This window comes from Corapipo altera, unplaced genomic scaffold (assembly GCF_003945725.1).
Source record: "Corapipo altera isolate COAL_440 unplaced genomic scaffold, ASM394572v1 205, whole genome shotgun sequence".
NCBI classification, from domain to species: domain Eukaryota; kingdom Metazoa; phylum Chordata; class Aves; order Passeriformes; family Pipridae; genus Corapipo; species Corapipo altera.
The window spans coordinates 473303-489874 of record NW_020885046.1 but is presented as its reverse complement, the minus strand read 5'-3'; the positions used below and the strand labels follow the sequence as shown (position 1 = coordinate 489874).

General features: G+C 47.4%; 1 protein-coding gene and 2 long non-coding RNA genes across 29 annotated transcripts in view; all 3 read right to left on the bottom strand.

Annotated features, from left to right (window-relative positions):
• Positions 1 to 1576: 1576 nt before the first annotated feature.
• On the bottom strand, positions 1577 to 3274 carry LOC113959539. Of its 2 annotated transcripts, none has more exons than XR_003531848.1 (3): positions 3144 to 3274; positions 2955 to 3039; positions 1577 to 1993 (listed from the first exon to the last, which is right to left on the bottom strand). It is a non-coding gene; the product is annotated as an uncharacterized LOC113959539 (long non-coding RNA). The 2 variants fall into 2 exon arrangements; XR_003531847.1 differs by having other exon boundaries at positions 3148 to 3259.
• Positions 3275 to 4274: 1000 nt separating this feature from the next.
• On the bottom strand, positions 4275 to 8962 carry LOC113959540. Its single transcript, XR_003531849.1, has 4 exons — positions 8902 to 8962; positions 5883 to 6070; positions 5524 to 5688; positions 4275 to 5078 (listed from the first exon to the last, which is right to left on the bottom strand). It is a non-coding gene; the product is annotated as an uncharacterized LOC113959540 (long non-coding RNA).
• A 6398-nt stretch (positions 8963 to 15360) lies between these two features.
• The window catches only part of TCF4 (transcription factor 4), a 120195-nt gene continuing 118983 nt past the window's right edge, over positions 15361 to 16572 (bottom strand). For all 26 annotated transcript variants that reach the window (XM_027668612.1, XM_027668615.1, XM_027668620.1 and 23 more), the window contains one exon: positions 15361 to 15822. The gene's annotated coding sequence lies outside the window, so the exon portion shown is untranslated. The remainder of the gene's footprint in view (positions 15823 to 16572) is intronic.

The following is a 16572-nucleotide window of genomic DNA, read 5'->3' as shown; positions in this document are numbered from 1 at the left end:
CCCCCATGATCCCTCTACTCGCTGTCACCGAGGCAGGTCCTCGGGGCACTGGCTCTGACCGGAGTTGGACACTGTGGCTCTCATCTTCTGGGATACCTGAGTGAGTGAGAGAAAAAATTAGAGGGCATCTCTAAAGCTGCAGTGGATTCCCGCTCCTCCTGCTGCCTCCCCAACTCTCCTAGAATGCTCATCTGCTCCCAAAGGTTAGCCAGATGGCACCTGCATTTAAAAAAGGTCAACGCTTCATTGGTGATTCTATTAATACTCGGAGCTTACCTACAAGGACATCTCGAGAGGCCCTAACCTCCTTGTGAGTTGGCTTCAGCCCTATGAGGTTGCGTATGTCTCCTGCAAAAAAAACCCAGAGGCAAATCTGAGTACTGAGATACTGTCCAGGAGTATGCTGCTCCCATGGCAGTTTCTGTCTGACACCCCTTGACCGTGACCTCTTACAGGCAGGGTCCCCCTCACGTTGGACTGCACGTTAGATGTCGGTGCATTGCCTGTAAAACAAAAAACCAAGTATGTATGCAGATTCACCACAAGTACCCTACCTACAAAAGAGCATCTAGTTTTGTCCTGCAGTCACTGCTCACCGGGTTTACCTTCCCTCTGGTGCCTATCGTCTGCTGGGCAGAGGGCTCCGCATCTTAAAAAAAACCCCAAACCACAAAACTAAGCCACCAAACCATCCAAATGATCAGGTAAACCTAGGGCCAAAAGTAACGTCTTGGCTCTGACCTCACATGAGAACCCACCTTCTGACTGTGCTCCTCCAGCCTCTTCTTTTTATCTCTGCTTTACATCCAGTCCCTCTGACACTGCAAAGAAATGAGTTACCAAAGTCAGCCATATAAATGGAGGGACTTTAACTGCTGTGCAATTCTAATTTCTCTTTAGACAAGCCATCTGGGGTCTGAAGACAACCTGCACAAACAAACACTGACTTAACTTAAAGGCCCTGCTGTACCGCTCCCATTGTCTCCAGAAAAGCCCGCTCTCGTGACTGCACACACGCTGCGGGCAGGGGCTGCCTCCGGGAGGACCGGACAACTGCTGCCCTGAGTGGCTAAGCCTATCACAGGTTACTTGTAAAGTCTCTTTCCTACTCCACCTATCCTCAAGTCTACACTGCAGGACAGAGCAGTTCCAGGGCAAACACAAACTCCAGTGACACATTTCCAGACAAGTGCTGTGGTGCAACGATTGTGAACTGTGATTGTGAATTTTAATACACAAATCACAGACTGGACAAAGGACACAACACAGACCTGAACGACTCTGCCCTGCACATTCTACTCCAGTGATGAAAAGTAAAGTGCTCCTCCTATGTGTGCCGAGGGCCTCTTAGGGCAGACCCTTTCCCCTATGCTAATTTGAAAATCCCTCCCTCCTAACCATAAAACTGGACCCAGCTCTCATCCCCTCTCCAGGTGATAGTCCTCCACTTATCTTTCCCATAGGCGGGGGTGTGAATCCATCTTCAATGGGAAGGAAGGACGCCCGGCTGGCTCAGAGGGTCCTGCAATCACTGACTTGGTCAGCTACGAGAAAGAAAAGCGAAACTGACGCAAGACTCTGTAACAAATGAACAACTTGGGTTTCTGCTGAGGGGCTGGACATGTCCAGTGAGGGTTCAGGGTCTGGTGGGTTGTTTATGGCAGATCCTGACCGGCCCAGGCCAAACCCAACCACCCCCATCGCTGCTCCATCTCACATGGAGAATATTGATACTGTATAGAAATACTCTCCTTCACTGCTACTCCATCCTTCCTTACACATCTGTGGAACAGGTTTTCTCCACCCTTTGTTTCCAGCAACAGCTCTCCAGCCTGAATCCCAGCTCCCACCAACACAAACTAAACACACCTAAGGCGATGGTTCCATCAGCACCTGGAATTCCAAGCTCCCCGTTCCCTGGAATGCTCATCCCAACACTAACAGCAATCTCACCTCAGCCCACAGGCTCTCTGTCCTCAGAGGCAAACACAGCCTGCTCTGGCACCACATTTCCTCTCACTTCTGGTCTCCTTTCCCCCTGGGAAATCCAATCCCTCAGACCCTGCATCCCTGGACATGAGGAGTTTGACCCAGATCCCAGCGTCCTGGACAAGTGTGTTCCCAGGAGCACATGCCTGTGGCTCCATCCAGCCCATCCATCCCTCCTTTCTCCCCAGGGAGTCCCAAACCCTCCCCCAGCTCCACTGCACCTGTCCCACAGCCCAGCCCAGCTCCAGGCTCTCCTCCAGCACTGTGTCAGCTCCAGCCCTGGCAGAGCTGCAAACACCCCCCAGCTTGGTCCCCTGGGCTCCTGAACCCCCAAGCCAAGGCTCAGGCTCACCAACGGGGACCCACCTGCCCCTCTCAGCACAGCCCAACCCCACAACTCAGGGACCCCACGCTCACCTTCGCCCCTTCCTCTCCACTCTTCCCAGCAGACACGGCAAGGACCAGAGTGGAGTGGGAAAAAGAGCCAGTGCCCAGGGAGCAAATGCAACAGCCAGGAGGAGAGAAACGTGTCCCTCTGACCCACTCCACCCCACAAGAAGATTCAGGGAAGTTTTACTGCAGCTTTCCAGTAAATAAAGAGATTTATGAGAAAAATGAAGAGACTTTCTACCAAGGTTTCTACTGATAGGACAAGGGATAATGGTTTTAAACTGAAAGGGACATACTGACAAAATTTTTCATGATGCCAGTGGAGAGATATTAAGAGCACACTGCACAGGGAAGCTGAGGTGGCCCCATCCCTGGAAGTGTTCCAGGCCGGGCTGGACGGGACTCGGAGCAACCGGGGACAGTGGAAGGTGTCCCTGCCCACGGAAGACGGGCCGGCCTTTGAAGGTCCCCTTCAAACCAAATCGCTCTGGGATTCCCCTCCAAAATCCCTACCAAAGAGACACAGCAATCAAAGCAGAGGGACTGCACTCCCAGCTTTTCTTACCTGCAGGCACACGGCACGCTGGACATAAAAGCCACAGGGTTAGTCCTGCCAGAGGCGTCCGGCACATCCACGGCGACCGAAGGGAAAGAGGGAGCCTGGGAACACGGAGTAAAAGACACCTTAATTAGGACTGCACTGACCAATAGCCAGGTCATTCACACAGACAGCTTCGCCGTCCAGTCACACGAAAAGCACTTACCCACCAGGGCCTCAGTTAGGATGGCTCCTGACGCTGACCAGGTGAACACCTCTGTTTGCCCCGGGGGGTCAAGAATAACATCCCTGGTAAGAAGTCACCCCGAAGGACAAAAAGGGAAAATTAGTGAAGCACGGGGTCCTCTTCTGACTAGACTGCCACCAGCATTCAATAGCAAATGCCACGACTATTCTGTTATAGACGAGAAAACCCTGTTCTCCCAAACAAACAGGGAGGAGATCTATGGGCACGCCTGAAAATTTCCTGGGAGGAACTTTTCGTAACTAAGGAGCAGGTGCTGTCTTGAGTTGAAGGCATCACTCCCTCAACCCCAAGGCATCCTTAGGACGCCTTCGACTCCGGATTTAAGCTCGGAGATGCTCGGCAGGGCCAAAACACTGCCGCTTCCCCACGGGCGTCGCTTCCCAGCCCGCCCCCGAGCACCGGGCCCTGCCTCACAGTCGCCGCCTGGCGGACACGGCCGGGGGCGGCACTGCCGCCCCCCCCCCCCCCCCCCCTTGGCGAGACCCGCGGCGCCTTTTGCGAGTACGGGTCTTTCTTCCCTAAAACCTGCCCTTCCCTAGGGAAAGCTGAGCAATTCACAGAGTTGCTGTTTTTGTCCCGGCTTCCCAAAGGACTTCTCTCTCCCGGCAGCGGCAGCGGCGGCAGCAGCAGCAGCAGCAGCAGCAGCAATGCTCCCCAGGAAGCCCTGACCGAGGCTGGGAATTGACACACACACAACAAGCCAAGAGCATGAACTCGGCCCCAAAACACTCCACAACAAACCAATTTACAGTCACCTTTGCCTCCTCCCCCCTGCGCAGGCACAGGCTTTGGGATTCCAAGGCAAACCCCGAGAGGCCCAGAGAGCAGCAGCCCCTCAGCCCCAGCACGGCCTTCCCCGGGGTCCCCCGGCCGGGAACCGGGCTACCCAGCCCCTGCTGTGCAGCACAGCACGCGGGGGGATGACTTTCGGGACCCGTCCCTGGCCGCCGCAGAGCAATGCAGGCATCGGGGCCAAGTCCTGCCCGGCCCCCGGGCACTGCACACAGTTCAGCCCCAGCAGCAGCGGGCTGTTCTGCCTCTTGCTCCCCTCTCCTTTGGAACCGAACGGTGAGGAACAAGCCCCGGGCACAATCAGCACCTGCCTCCTCCAGGCTCTGGGCTTCCTTTGCTTTCTTCCGCCGCAATTCTCCTGCCCCGGCAAGCGTTAAAAGACAGACTGCCCGGTGAGACCTGCCCCGAAACAGCCATCAGTTCCAAGGCCAGAAAATCTCAGGGCCACACTTAGAAACCCTGCTGCGAGGACCCTGGAGAAGCCAAGGGGAGCTGGGATTTCCTGGAGACCCAGGGAACAGAGGGGAAGGTGGGAAAGGGGCAGAGAGCAAACCCCCCCCCCAGCTGCTTCTCCCTGCAGCCCCCAGTGCAGGTGCAGTGAACGCACACCAGTGTGGAGTTTTTAGGAGAGCTTTACAATAAATTAAAAAACAATCAGTTTACTGAAAAATCCTTCTGCAGTCCACGCTGTCTAACAACTCAGATTGCTCACTAAGAGAACTAAAAAAAAAAATTGCAAGTAGTGAGACCCACATCGCAAATAAGTCTTTGCTTTAAAAACAAACAGAAAAAAGAACCCGAAACACCAAAACAGAGCTGTGAGGGGAACCAAAACATGTCCGGAGAAGAACTAGTTATCGTAAGCTCTCACCTGCAGGAGCTTCAGCTTGTGAACTGTTCCCAGCTCCCATGTTGGGTGGAGTTTGTGATTTTAGCAGCCCCTCAGCTGCCCAGCAAGGCTCGTGTCCCACCTGAGAATGCTGCTTTCACCCAAAGGTCCGGTCTGGAAGCAATAGTAGAGGACTGGACAGAAGGACCTACTGCTGCCACTCCCCTTGGAGCAGAAGCCACTGGCTGTGGGGAAATCCCACCTGAAGAAACCTTGGGGGAAAAAGAAAAAAAAAAATGAAAACGTCAAGAATTTTATGCCACAGGATTCGTCCATCAGAGCTTGAAACAGAAGTCACAAAGGAGAAAACAAGCAGTAAATGATACCTCAATGTTAAAGAGGCTTTTTTGAAAAACCTTTAAGAATTATAAACCTGAGGTAGAAATAGCAAAAAAAAAAAAAATCAAACAAAAAAACCCCTTATTAAAAAACAACCCACGACAGCAAAGAAAGGTTTCTTGTCTGTACAGAGTAAGCAGGTTAACACTAATGCCCCATGAAAAGGACTTTAATGCCACAAGCCTTCCACTACATGTGGATCAAGACAACAGGTCCAGCATCTGAACAGCTCGCCCTCCCCACAAGCAAGTTTTTACTTCAGGGTTGTCCAGGCAACAAAATTCACGTTGTTGTCGTTAGGATATCTCCCGCACTTACTGGTACCTTCTCCTCCTGGGGCAGAGCTGCCTTTCTCTTCCCCAGGCGCTCTGGCAGCTCACTGACACGCTTCTCCAGCACCGCCACCTCCAAGCTGCGCTCCTTCCAACGCTCCCTCTGGTGCTGCAGCCCGGCATTCTGCTCCCACTTCACTTTGTTCCTCAGCTGAAGAAATGCACTGAGCAGTGGGGCAGGAGGGGAAAGCAAGGAAAAGAAAAACAAAGGAACTTTCGGGTAGGCAGCCACACGGGCCCGGCAGGAACGGGAGCAGTGGCGTTTCTTTCCGACGAGCTCAGAAAAGGACCCGGCTGTCTCTGGAGCTCTTAAGAGTTGGGGGTCACAAGCCAGCTTTCCATTACCTGCAGCTCCTTGGACAGGTGGCGGGTGGAGCTCAGCTATAGCCCACGGGTTGTCCCAGTAACCACCAACTCGTCGGCCCTTCCTCAGCACCTCCAGCGGCCCGGGCGGTTCCTCTGCTTTGGCACAGCCGGCACCAGCTCGCGCCACTTCGGCCGCAACGGGCTCTGCAGCTGGTCCCGCTCCTCCACTGCAAAGGATGAGAGAGAGCACAAGAGCTGCCCTGAGGAACGGCCCAGCGTGGGCTGCTCTGCTCCTGGGGCAGCGCTGCAGGGCACCCAGAGAGCACCCTGCCGGCCTCCAGAGCAGGGCCACACAGAGCCAAACCAGGTCCTCTGCCTGGCAGGCGCACCAGCCAAGTCACCGGCACCGTTCTGGACATTTGGTCTCCTCAGAGTGCCCACAGTGAGGGAAAAAGAACATTTGGTTCACTATCCCAAGTATGGAAACAAACAAAAGCATAACACCAGACTGAATTCACCTGCAGAAGCCCAAATTCACTGAATGCCTGCTGAATTCAGCAGGAAGACATTCCCTCAACCACAAGGCATCCTTAGGATGTTTCAAACTCTGGATTTAAGCCCTAAGAAGCCAGTGACAAAACACTCAAGCTGTTTCATTAAACACAGACTGGGAGGGCTTTCAAGGGTCTATGGCAAACACCTGTCATCAGCTGCTCCCACTGCCAGAACTGTTCTAGCCCAGAACAAAAGGCTGAGAAATCAGTAAGAATTCCAGCCAGTGCCAAGATTAGACCTCTTGGGGATGGTGCAGGGAAACAGTCACATGCTCCAAGATCTTGAAGATCCAAGATCTTAAAGGCATCCTTCTAGGCCTCTAAATTGATGTTGATTTTGTGCAGTAGAACCCAAACAGAAAATAGGTTCTCCCCACAGAAAAACCCCTCTGCTTTATCTCGATGGAAAGCACGAGGCTTCCTACTAAAACAATGTACTTATATTTCCCCTTAACAAACCAATCTGTTTTCATGCGAGGCAGGCTGGCAACGACAAGTTCTGCACAACAGGGGGAGAGAGAGGATGAAAAGTCAGGCAGAAGAAGGCGTGTCGTTATGAAGTCCGAAATGAATCTTTCCCGTGTCGATCTCTCCTTCCCGCCGGGCGCTGCCTCGCAGTCGCCGCCTGGCGGACACGGCCGGGAGCGGCACTGCAGCCGCGCCCCCCCCACTCACCTCCCAGGGACCTCAAGGACTCCCGGAGCGCAGATTGGCAAAAATAAACGTCCTGCAAGACCGACGTTGTCTTTCGGAAGTATTTCCTTCATTTTTAAGAACGATAAAAGGCCCAATCAACAACAAAAGTTATTTCATCCCTTTGCCAAGAATAACCCTGCAGCTTGCCTTCCTTTCTGGGCTGACAGCAGACAGCTTGGATGCCCTGACAAAAACATTAGACAACTCTCTCCAACTTTTCTTACAACCTCCTTAATCCTTCCCGTGGTAAAACCCAACCTTTTCATTTTATCAAGAAAAACCAAACCAAACCAAGGAAATCCCACCACCTGACATGGGTCACAAGTTACAGAAGAGACTCAGAGCCACAGGAGGAAAGCTAACAAACAGGTGAAGTTTCAAGGAAATCCCACATCTTCCAACATCCTACTCGTGTTGCCTACAGTGCCTCCTGGATATGACCCACTCCCAGGCATCTGCCCAGCAGCAGACACCACCGCTGCCCTCTCCAACAGCAGTACTTCAGCCACAAACCACCACTGTTTCAAGAACCACAGCTGTAGATTGCCGTGGCCATCAATGGCAGACATGGCAACTAAGCCATGTCCACTGACTGCTACCTGTCACACAGGACCCTATTCTCTAAAAACAGTGGCTCAGCAGGCAGCACTACCACTTTCCAGACATATCCTTACTCCCAGCAGTTGAGTCACACTTCAATACTTCACCAAGTCTGTGGGAGGACTTGCAGGACCTGAAGACTCACGCTACGGTGTGGCACTCACTTGGTGTCTATGGAAACCATACGGCTACTACGGAATGTTTTCTCCTAGGAAACACACCCATTACACAAGTTACACATCTGTCCAAAAGGCAGCAAGTGGCCTCCAATCCCACAAATCGTCTTCTTGCTGTCATCACATCCTTAGCCTTAGAAGGCAGGGGGAAGTCTACAGCTGTTGGAGCAGTTCCTGGGAACGCCATAAAACACCCTCTCTTCGGACTGCCCAACGGCAAGTGCTGAGGGCACCACACAGCTCCTGCCCAAACATCCTGTCCTGTCCCCATCCAGAGGGGCCAGGAGCCCCCAGCCTTGGAAAACACACGTGCCCGGGCTGCAGCTCCCAAGGGATGACGCAGCTATTCGAGCGCACGCCCGCGGGCAGGGGAGCACTTACCTGGGGGGCCGCCGGCCCCTCCAACTCCCCCCCCTGCGGCACCGCGGCCCCTGAGCCGCGGATGCCCCGCTCCCCCCGCTGCCGTCCCGCCACAAGGAACGGACGGGCAGGACCCGGCAGTGCCGGGACGCCGGGCACGTGCACCCGGGCACCGGCAGCAGCGGGTGCCGGTTCTCCCCGCCAGGCCCCGGGGCGGGGGACGAGAGATTCCCTCCACGTGGCGCAGCCAAGAAATCCGCCTGCCGCTCCCCGTCCCAACCTCGGAGGGGTGGCGGCTCTCTGGGAGCACACGTGGAAGCGATGCCGCCTGCCCTCCGAGTGTGGGACAGCACACCTGCCGTGACTCCCCTCTCTCCAAAGAGCTTCCACTGAGCAATCACCGGAAAGACCCAAATCCCAGCACTTGGGGCCCTTTCAATGTTAATGTGAAACACCTCGTTCAACCGGACACGTCCCTGGGAACGATTCAGCCCCAAAATCGTGCTCCGTAAGCAGTGGACAAAATCTCCCTCCGTTTTTGGACTGAAAACCGGTGCAGCAGCAGCAGGAGGCTGCCTTTGGCCATCCGAGCCGCCCCGCCCTGTCCCGAGCTCAGCTCAGCCCTCCAGAAGCCACAGGACGGGTCATTCCCCGAGAAAGGGGGAGGCTTACCGACGAGCCCCCGCACGGAACGGGCCCCGAGCGCTCCACCGTGAGCCCTGCCAGCCCTGGGAGCCGAGCCGAGCCGAGCGGAGCCGAGCCCAGACGAACCGAGCCAGTCGAGCCGAGCCGAGTGGAGCCGAGTGGAGCGGAGCCGAGTGGAGCGGAGGCCCCGCAGCCCGCCGGCCCCTCCCGCCCTCACAGCTCCGGGTCCTGCCGGTCCCGCGCGCCCTCTGCGACCCCCCAGAGCGCCGCCGGGCCTCAGAGCGGCGCGTGCGCAGAGCGAGAGCGGAGGGCGGGCGCGCGCAACGGGCGCGCGCAAGGCGGCGTGGGGAGAGGGGGCGGGGCCGGCGCGAGCCGGGGGCGGTGTATTATGGATTATAATCTATTATCCGTATTATCCATCTAATCTATTATCTCTATATCTGTAGTATGTATATTCCCTATTATCATCTATTGTCTGTATTATCTTTAATTATATTCTGTTATCTATATTATCCGTATTATCTATATTATCCGTATTATCTATATTATCTATTATCTATATTATGTATTATAATCTATTATCTGTACTATCTACATATTTTATATATATACGGATACATAATCTATATATCTATACTATATATTATCATTTATTATCATTTATTACTTATATTATCCATTTCCAGATTATCTATATTTTCTGTTATCATCCATTATCTGCATTATTTATATATCTATATTCTCTATTGTAATCCCTTAGTTGTATTATTTATATGTTAATATTGTCTATTATCCATATTTTATATATATAATCAATTATAGATATATCTATATAGTCTATTATCATCACCTATATTATCTATATATCTACATCTGTCTATATTATCCATTATCTGTATTATCTATATTCTCTAATATCATCCAATATCTGTATTATCTATACATCTGTATTATCTACTATCCATATTATCTATGATACCTATTATCATCAGCTATAATCTGTATTATCTACATAGCCATATTAGCTATATTATCTATAGATCTATATTCTCTAGTATAATCTATCTGTATTCTCTATAGATCTGTATTATCTATTATCATCTATTTTCTGTATTCTCTATATCTATATTCTCTTTTTCCATATTATCTATATTTTCCATTATCTATATATGTACAGTATCTATTATCTATACTATCTATTATCATCTATCTTTCATTATCACTATTATCTATATTGTCTATACATCTATATTCTCTATTATCATCTATTATCTAGATCTATAAAGCTTATCATCTATTATCTCTATTATCTATGATATCTACTATTATCTATGATATATATTATCTACATTATATGTATTATATCTGATCTACATTCTCTATTATAATCCCTTCTCTGTATTATTTATACATCGATATTATCTATTATCCATAATATCTATAATTCATATTATCTATATTCTTTATTATCTCTATTATTTCTCATCTACTATTTATATTCTTTGTATAATTTCTTTTCTATACATGTACATTATATATCCATGTCACCTGTTATCTCTTATCTATTATCCGTATTATCTGTTAAATCTATATTCTACACATTACCTGTATTACCAATATTATCTGTTTTTCTATATGTAAAACATATTCCATATATTCTAGATATCCTATATATCCTACAGATTAAAGATATTCCATATATTCCCGATATTCTAGATATAAAATATATCCTATATAAAAAATATATGCTATGTATCCTATATCTAAAATATATTCTCTATATCCTATATATGAAATATATTCTATATATCTTCTATATCCTATAGATAAAATATGTTCCCTATATTCCCTGTATTCCACATGTTCCATGTATTCTCCATAACAGAACAAAGACATTCCCAACCTGTCCCTCCATTTCCCCCATTCCCACCTCATCCCCATCCCCTCCCCATTCCCATTCCCACCCCATCCCTTCCCATTCCCACCCAGTTCCCCTTCCCATCCCCATTCCCACCCCACTCCCACTCCCGGAAGGAGCAATGCGGTGTCACTTTGTCCCAAGGGCACCTTTATTGCTCCGGAAAGTCCCGCACAGATGAAACCAATCTCCATAATTTTTTCCCTTTTTTTCCCCTTATTATTTTCCCCTTATTTTTTCCCCATTTTTTCCCTTATTTTCCCCCCCCTTTTTTCCCCTTATTTTTTTCCCCCTTTTCCCCCTTATTTTTCCCCCTTTTTTCCCCTTATTTTTTCTCCTATTTTCCCCCGATTTTTCCCTTATTTTTTCTCTTTTCTCCCCTTTTTTCTCTTATTTTTTTTTAACATTTTTTCTTTTTGTCCCTTATATTTTCCTCTTTATTTTTCCCTTATATTTTTCTTATTATATAGTTTTTCCCTTATTTTTTTCCCTTTTCCTCTTATTTTTCCCTTTTTTCCCTTATTTTTTCCCTCTTTTTTCCTTTTTTTCCCCTATTTTTCCCTTTTTTCTCTTATTTTTCTTTTTTTCACTTATTTTTTGCCCTTATTTTTTAATCTTTTTTCCTTTTTTCCCCTTATTTTTCCCCTTATTTTTTCTCTTATTTTTTCCCTTATATTTTTTCCTTATTTTTTTCCCCGCATTTTTTCCCTTATTTTTTCTCTTATTTTTTCCCTTATAGTTTTCCCCTTATTTTTTCCCTTATATTTTCCCCTTATTTTTTTCCTTATATTTTTCTCCTTATTTTTTTCCCCTTATATTTTTCCCCTTATTTTATTTATCTCTCTCTTTCTCTTTCTCTTTTCTCCTGGCAGAAAAGGCAATCGCTCCTGTGAAAAATAAGCCAAATATATTTATTTTTTTTTTCTTGTTGGTAAACTGAGGTGGATTCTCTAGTTTTTCCATCCTACAAGGGTGTCCTACGTCTATTTTATTCCAAAAGAGCACTAGACAAACGAAGCTTTATAACAAAAAGCCAGGCACTGATACATGGTAAAACCTCTCACTTTTTTTTTTGTTTGTGTTTTTTTTTTTTTTTAGGCTTTTTCAGTGTTTTTTTTTTACCTTTTTTTTTCCTGTTTTTTAATTCTTATTTTTTTCACCGAAATTGCATCACAAGTAACAAGAAGGAAAAAAGGCCACAGTTCATAATCATTTCTCACCATTACAGAAGGGCTAAAATACTCGAAAATGAGGAGGGGCCACGCCCAGCGCTGCACAAACATGAGGCGACTTGAAGTCCCAGAGGAAAAACAAAATACAAGCAAAAAAAAGAACCAAAAAAGTGGGGTTTTTGGGGAAAAAAAAACCAAAGAAACAAAATAAAACAAAATCAACCCAAAAAAGTCAGAAATGAAGAAAAAACTTGGGCCTTCCCAGGCCCCAGTGCCTCGTTGTGTTGGAATTTCTCACTATTCCACCTTTCCACCTCCAAGTTCTTTTTTTTCCAGTCAACTAGTGGAAAAGCTGGAATTTTCCTGATTTTTTTTTTCCTCCAGGCTTTTTCAATTTCCCCCCCCCCTTATTTTTTTTTTTTAATTTTGTTGTTTTTTTTCCTCGGGAGTTTGTGCTTCTTTCCATTGAAATCTCCTCATTCCTGGCACTGCTCAGGATTGTTGGAGTCTGGATATGGATAAGTTCTCCCTGACCACCCTTTCTGGCACCTTCCCCCCCTCCTAGCCCCCCGAAATCCTGGAAAACAATCCCAAAAAACCTCGGAAGACTGAATCACTACAAGCTGCCTTGCTGGCACTTGGAGCGTCCTTGCAGCTCAATGCAGCTCCAGCTGAACATTCCCAATCCAGCAGATCCATAAATTCCTGCCATGTGGAGGTGGATCCAGGCGGGAAAAAGCTGCTAAAAAAATCGGGATTTTGCCTTTTCTTGGGGAGTTTTCAGCCTGGTTTTATTCCCACGGGGAATAAAAACCTCCATGGCTTCGGAGAACGACACGCAGGCCTTCCCTGGGCTGGGAAAACATGGAAAAATTATGGATCAGACACTCAAGGGGGAGTGGTTTTGTTAAATCTTGGCTCATCCGGAGCAGGATCTTCAGCTCTTCCATCTAGGCTGGCTGAGGGAGCATGTCGGATGGACGGAGCAAGGAAACATTTCCCTCGCTTTTTTCCAGTTCCAGGGATGAAATTCCTCATTTCTTTTCCCGAAATTCCTCACTTCTTTTCCATCCACAAATTTGGTTTAATAAATATCAAGTTGGGGTTTTCCAGCATTTCAATCCTTGAAATCTCAATTTCCTGCTGATCCCAATCCTGAGCCTGATCCCGGTGGAGAGACACACTCGGATACCCCAATCTGACATGATCCAACAGGGCTGAGACCTCCTGGGAAATGGGATTTATGGCTCGTGTTCCTTGGCATCATGCTCTTCCCAGCTCTGGAATTCCAGAATTCTCACCCTCCCTCAGCTAAGCCCAGCTCCGAGTCCAGCCTTATTCCTGCCTGGATTTAAGCCCAGGCTTGGTTTTTCCCAGTTGACTCCACCTCCACATTTTGGCAACTTATCAACACCTCAAAAGCCGGGAAGTTTCCTGAATGGATTCTCTGGGAGCACGTGGGGAATTGGGTTTGTTCTACTCGTTTTTTTGCAGGAAAATGGGAAAATTCCGTTTCTTTCTTTCCCTTCAAGGACACTCCATGGGATTCTTTTTTGTTCGTTCAACCACCCAGAATTCGATCCACTGGAAAAAAAAACCCACCGCGATGCCCCGACCATGACACAATGTAGGAAAACACGGAATAACGAGAATCTACATGGAAAAATAGAACTTTTACATACACAATTCCAAAATAACGATCCGGCCGGGCCGGGTTTTGTTGCATAAAACGTACAAACGTCTCTCTTTTTGTCTGTGGTTGGTTGGTTTGTTTTTGTTCCCAGGCCTCTGGAAAACTGGCAAACCAGGAGAACAGATGGAACGTTTAGACCGTTTCGGGGATGGATTTATGGCGTTTATTCAGCGGGAATTCGACTCGGACAAAGGGGGAGGGGGGGGGTTGGATTGGGAAGCCACGCCGGGCTGGGAAAAAAATGGGATTGGAGACGGAAAGGGATGCTGATAAATATTTAATGAGCACTGGCGTGGTTCTGTACACCAAAGTCACTCAGGATTGGGAGTCACTCTGGAAGTCGGGTTGTGCCGAGACTTCGGAGCTGCGGTGCCACCGGCGGCGTGGTCGGGAAAAACTTCCTTTGTACTGGCCAGAGAATTCCGGGAATCAACCCCCTCCTGGACAAAGTGCAACTTAATGCTTTAGGACTCATAAGGCTCGTTAGGACCCAAAAAATTGGCATTTCCCACGGAAAAAAAAAAAAAACAACAACAAAAACGAGGCGCTCGGGGGGAAAAAAAATCCACTCGGAAACGAGGAAAACGACGGGGGGGAAAAAGTCCGCACATGGAGTCGATCCATCCCACTCCTTGGAATTCCCCCCTCCCTCCCCTCCCCCTCCCAGCCCCTGGAATCGCTACACAAAGAGGGAACGCGGAATCAGCCACTCGGAGGATGGGATGTTTTGCCGATGGAGAAACATTGGAAGGCACAGTGGTAACATTGTAGCATCCTAACCTTGCACCTCGGAAAATCCCGGAAAAAAACAGGGCCCAAATCCGGCTTTTTTTTGTTTGTTTTTTTGTTTGCATTTTTAAATTTCCCACCCCCACCCTCTGCCCCCAAAAATCCCAGGAAATTTGTTACAGATGAGAAGCAATGGCGGGGCCAGTGGTTCCACCTGCTTGGCGTGGAGTCGGCACTCCAGGCTCCAGGAAAACAGGGGAAAAACCCAAAAATAACAATAATAAAAAAACAAGGAAAAGAAGGGGGAGAAGTCCCCCTCTGAAAAATTCCGTATTTACAGGAAAAGCTCTCTTTTTGTCTTTTTTTTCTTAAAAAAGTTAATCCTATTCTCCTTTTTTTTTGTCATTTTGTCGTGGTTTTTTTCCTTTTTTTTCCCTTTTTTTTTTACAGGAGCCAAAATAAAAAAGTCGGAACCGAAGGAACAAAACCTTACCCATCATCTCCACTAAATTTCTCATATAGATTTATATATATATTTATATATATATATTTGTCATAGGTCTATAAGATCCATCTGTTTCTCCTACCCTAAGGAATGGCTAAAATTCTCAGGTTCTATTTTTTTTTCCGTTTTGTTTCATCGGGACGTTTTTGCTGGTTTCAGGAATATTTTGGGAATATCTCATTCCGGCGGATAAAGAGCAGAAACACCAACCCCCAAAACAAAAAAACCTCATTTTCCGTCGTTTTCCCTCATTTTTTGTCTCGTTTTTCCCCTCTTCAGAAGTACACTTTTTATCATTATTGCAAGTTTACCTTTTTGTTTGTTTGTTTTTAAATTAAATATTTTTTTTAAATCCTCAGGCTTTTACAAATTCTTTGTTTTGTTTGGTTTTTTTTCTCTTTTTTTGTTTTTTTTTCCCTTTTTTGTTTTTTTTTGTCAAAAAAAAACCCCAAAAAACAAAAACAAAACAAAAAAACCCCAAACACCACCAAAAAACCACCAAAAAAAACCCCCCAAAAAAACCCCAAAAACAAAAACGAAAAAAAAAACCTCAAACCCAAAAAACCCAAAAAAAAACCAAGGAATTTTAGGCACAAATGCATTGTCCCACAGTGTGGAAAAAGATTGCCATTCAGTCTCGGAATTCCAAGTTGGACATTCTGCTTGATATGTTCAAAGAGAGTCATCCCTCCAAAAGTTGCACTTTTTTGTTTCGTTTTTTTCTCGTTGGGTTCCGTGGGTTTTTTGTGGTTTTTTTTCCCTCGGGAATGCTGGAATCTCTTGCGTCTGGGATTCAGAACTGCTCAGACTTGTCTTATCTTACAAAACAAAAGGGTTTCGCAAGGAGAAGTGTTTCTGTGGGATTTAAGAGAATACAGCGGATAAGGAAGTGGTCTCTCGCTTTTCCAGGCAGGAACGCGGCGACTTGGACCTGTGGGAGAAGGGAAAGGGCCCATCAGAAGGGGGAGGCGGGGGTTTGGTCCACCCTCTTCCCAGGAAACTGCCCTGGGAATCAAGGGCCCCAAAAGTCCCTTGAGAAGGGTCAGAGAATCCCAAATATCCAACCTTGATTTCAACTCTGATATCCATCCCAAATATCTGTTACTATCCATCCCTAATCCCAGCCCTATTATCCAACTCTAATTTCCAGCCCTAATATCCAACAGTAATATCCATCCCTAATTCCAGTCCTAACATCCAACCCTAATATCCACCCCTGATATCCAATCCTGATCTCCAACCCTGATATCCAACTCCAATATCCAAACTCAGTATCCATCCCTAAAATTCAAACCCAACATCCAACAGCAATATCCATACCTAAATCCAGCCCTAATATCCAACCCAAATATCCATTACTATCCATCCCTAATTTCCAACCCTAATATTCAATCCTAATATGCACCCCTAATATCCAATCCTTATATCCAAGCCTGCTATACATCCCTAATAATCCAAGCCCAGTATCCATTCAAAATATCCAACCTTGCCATCCAGTCCTAACATCCAACCCAAATATCCAACATTAATATCCATACCTAATATCCATCCAGTCCTAATATCCAACCCTAATTTCCAGCCCTGATATCCAACATTAATATCCATCCCTAATATCCAACCTAAATACCTATCCCTAATATCCATCCCTAATAGCCAATCCTATTATCCAACTCCAATATCC